Raw genomic sequence first — 4,657 nt, 5'->3', positions numbered from 1 at the left:
ACCGCGGAAATTGATCAAATCTCCGTCTTGATCGACAATACGAAGCTGTATATTGTCAATGCGACGAGTTGTGATTGGTAGATAAATGACGCTCGACGGTACTTCGATGATTTTATAGCCGGCCGGTACAGATGGGAAAAATTCGTGAATTGTATGAACTTTTCGCCCGTTGATGTATGCACCAGTGGTTATGTTACACTCGACTCGAATGGCGTTCACTTTGAGAATGGATACGGGTAGATCGGACACATGTCTTTTATTGGGCTCCAATCGACGCGACGTAAAACCCAGCAAAGATCCAATCGAATTTTTGGATGTAAAATCAATCGATTGATTACACTCAATTTCACTGCGTAGCGTATAATTATTCGGCTTAAGCTGAATTTGTATGTTTTTAGATGCCAACTCAGTTTTCAAATATTTTTCAATATCTTCAATTTCATAGCTGCCCGTTGGAATGGTCACCACATGATTTCCAACGTGAAATTCATTGCAACCAATGTCGATATTTGGAATCGAATTGAATGTGAGCAGCTCAACGAGTCCAAGAGTATAATTTTTGTCGGGCGATAGTTCGATGGGTGGAAAAAATTGTGCCTCGAGTATGGAGGATGATCCAGTAATGGTGATCGTCAAACTATCATCCATGATGCTCGCAGATTTAGAACTAAACACGCAGCTCCATAGTCCTCATTTATATAGTGCATAATTGTCTCGTCGATTTAGTTGTCCACACAAAAATTTCAAGCATAAATGCCCGCATATTATTGTATCGTATTCCTGATACTTTTTATAATTGTATTTCACGCTACCAACATTGAAGTATCTCATGAGTTCGGGTGGAGGTGGGAGATTACCGAAGCTGTCAAAGTATGTGACTCGTTGACCATTCTTTTTATATGCAACCCAGTGTGTCCCAGGGCCCACATTTTCATCCAAATTCACGATTGCCGATTCTTGTTTGAGTGGTCCATTTTCAGGCAAAGTGTCACGCATGAAAACCCCACGAAAGTTACGAATGTTCATGGCTCTCGCATACTTTAGCAGATCGATGTCGGTGAGTGGTTGATGTGGTAGCGTGATTATATGTTTTTTGTCCCGAGGTAAAGACCCAAACCCTGTTTGTATGGTTTCAGATGTAAACCTTTACCCAAAGCGATAGCCTCGAGTGTTCGGTTGTGACGTTTACTTTCCTCCAATTCCTTTTTAGCCGCTTGAGCAGCATTTACAGCTTTGACTATTGCAGCACTTCCACCAGACAGTGCACCAACGGCGCTAAGGCCGGCAAAGATGGGTACGAGGAAGGGCAATAAACCGCCGATTTTGCGAGGTACAGGTAGAACCCGAGGCGTGCGTACTTTAACACCTTTAACACTGGCACGCGCACCTTTCAATGCTGACATGACGATTTCACGGGGGTCACCACTACGAACCATGGCTTTCTTTGCAGCACTGATGATCTTTTTCAGGCAAACACTTTTTTTGGTCTTTTTCGTCACTCCTTTCATACCTAGACCAAATTTCTTTTTCGCCTTCATAATGTTTGTCACGGCCCAAGCACTTGCTCTTTCACCAAGACTTGCGTCTTTCGAGGTTACACGTTGCCAGGCTTGTTCAGCCAAAATTTTATCCGCCAGATGTCGTGCTTCCAAGTTTTCACGATTTTTCGAATATGCGATATCGTGTTCTTTACAAGCAGCGTCCAGCGCGTTTATACCAGGATCACCACGAGCAAGACGTTTGATCAATTTCGTACCAGGTCCACAATATTGATAGCCCGGTAGATGTAGTTCCACGGGGAGATTGTTGATTATACTGTTTACCAAACCTTTACCAGGTTTATCATGTACAATCATCACTCTGCAGTGGTTACAACTCGACTGACTATTCCAACATTATAAAGTTGCATTTATATGATTTTTTCAATCAGTCGCATGCGAGATGAAGTCGAAGAAACAAGTTTCGAGCGGTCAACTCCCCATAATAAATTTCGATGAATTTATTGTTGGAGCGGGTAGTGTGAAGAAGCGTCATGGAAACTTACTACCTAACAGCATTCGAGCCGTATTTTGTGGCCCCTCGAATTGTGGAAAAACGAATGCCTTACTCACGCTCCTAATACATCCAAATGGTTTGAGATTTGAGAATATATATCTATACTCGAAATCTTTGAAGCAGCCTAAATACCGATTGCTCGAGCAAATGCTTAAACCTGTGGAAGGAGTGGAATTTTTTCAATTTAACGAGCATGAACAAGTTGTGGCACCTAGTGAAGCTCGCCCAAACTCCATATTCATCTTTGACGATATAGCGTGTGAGAAACAGGACAACGTGAGAGCATTTTTTTCCATGGGAAGACACGAGATTGTGGATAGTTTTTATCTCTGTCAGACGTATACTCGTATTCCGAAACATCTCGTGAGAGACAATGCAAATTTTATAGTGCTATTCAAACAAGATGATATGAACCTCAAGCATGTATATAATGATCATGTCAATACGGATATGACTTATGCAAGTTTCAAAAAAATGTGTGTCAAGTGTTGGAAATCGGACAAGTATGGATTCATCACGATTGACAAGGACAGTGAGTTGAATGCTGGACGATATAGAAGGGGATTTGATTCTTTCCTCACTGTCGATGATGATGATGATAAATAATTGTTCCCCTGGATTTTACAAGACAGTCTAAAGTCTGACTTACTCGTGTTAACATGAAGCGCAAAGAACTTTTAAAGGAGACGGCTGTATTGAGTGAACTTGCCAAGGCGAGTGATGCAATCAGACGAAAACATCGAATGTTGAAAAGTGGACGTGATAGTGCTCAGCAGAAAATGCAAGATGTGTTTAAACCGATTGTTGAACCATTAGAAGAACTAGTTTCATATACGAAAAAACCTAAAATTAAGAATGAACGTGTAAATATTAAAAAGGAGGAAGAGGAGGAGGAGGAGGAGAAGGAGGAAGAGTCTCCAAATTTTGGAGAAAATAGCATGAAGCAAGATATTTCTTTCAAAGATGATATTTGGCATGATGCAATTACTGATGAGAATGTCGGTGTACCCTTAACTAAAAATAGTGATAATGATATTCATGAAGATAATAATGATGATGATGAGGACGATGATAACTTGGAATCATCTGGAGATGTTGATAATTTGATACGTGAATATCTGGGCTTACTGCGTAGTAATAACAAAACAAGATTAGATGGCGTGTATGGAGTACGAAATCTCGCTCAAAACAGATTAATGATTGGTGATTCACCAATTCATTTCAAACTCGATCATATAGTGGTTGGAGATGAAAAGTATCCCAAAAGTATTGGCTTGGTGGAACTGTTGTTTAAAAAAGAGCCCGAACTCAAATATCTAACACCAAATGACTTGGAGAAATATCAGAAAATTATCATCACAACGAATGCTCATAAAAAATTTTATAAACGCACGGGTGCGGTACGTCAGGATAAAAATAGTAAATTTAAAAATTATATATCCCAAATGCTCGGTAGCAACGATAAGAAAGGTGGTACTCTGCCTCAGTATAAGGTAGCACGAAAGCATACCTCTGTCGACTATGTTCATTGGGATGATCCAAATGAGCTGGTAGATCGTCTTCGTTTGTTGCTCGCATCGCAAGCTGCTGGAAATTCATCACATTCGAATGAAATTATATCGATTATCGAGGAGTTGCGTGAAGCCGAAATCATTTATTAACATGTGATGGCTTGCTTTCATCCACATTCCCAACATGAGCGTCGATGTGTTTGGACGAAAGTTGAGTAGACGTGGTGCAGGTCCTCCGGGTAAACCAGGTGCTGGATTCAAAATTACATCGGACGGTCATTACGACTTGGAACGAAAACGACTGAGCAACGTTGGCGAGCCAGTAAATGCTCGAGATGTTGTAACACTCGGTGCATTCAGCAAACACATTCATTCTATAACTCATAGTGTGACTCATACAACGAATCAAAAGTGTGAATCGAATGTGGCGGCTGCAGAAAAGCGTGTGAGAACCGAGCTCGCCCATCTCCGTGAAGAAATTGATAATATAAAGAGAGAAATCTCAGAACTTCATGATGATATGAAGTTTTTACGAGATCATCTAATGATAAGTCAGTGAAAAATCCTCCAGACTCTTATCTTCTGCAATTGATGAAGACCGTGGGGGGTGAGAAGAAAAAATGAGTGAAAAGAAGCTTGCGGTGGTTGAAGAACTGCATAAGCCAGCTCGGCGGAATTATCCACGTCGACATGTGGATATACGCGGCCTGGATGAGACTTGGCAAGCTGATCTTGTAGATATGTCTGCATATGCACAACACAACTCCAACCATAAATTTCTCCTCACCGTCATCGATATATTCTCCAAATTCGCCTGGGCCGCACCGTTGAAGAGTAAAAGTGGAAAAGATGTGAGTGCTGCAATGGAGTCGATTCTCAGCAAAGGACGCATACCGAAAAATATTCACGTCGATCAAGGAAAAGAATTTTATAATACGAACTTTAAGGCTTTGATGAAAAAGTATAATATACACTTGTATTCTACATTTAGCAACTTGAAAGCATCAATTTGTGAGCGCTTCAATCGTACACTTAAGAATAAAATGTGGATTCAATTTAGTTTTCGCGGAAACTGGAAATGGATCGATATT

This window comes from Venturia canescens, chromosome 3 (genome assembly GCF_019457755.1).
Source record: "Venturia canescens isolate UGA chromosome 3, ASM1945775v1, whole genome shotgun sequence".
NCBI classification, from domain to species: Eukaryota; Metazoa; Arthropoda; class Insecta; order Hymenoptera; family Ichneumonidae; genus Venturia; species Venturia canescens.
This window is presented reverse-complemented; position numbering follows the sequence as displayed.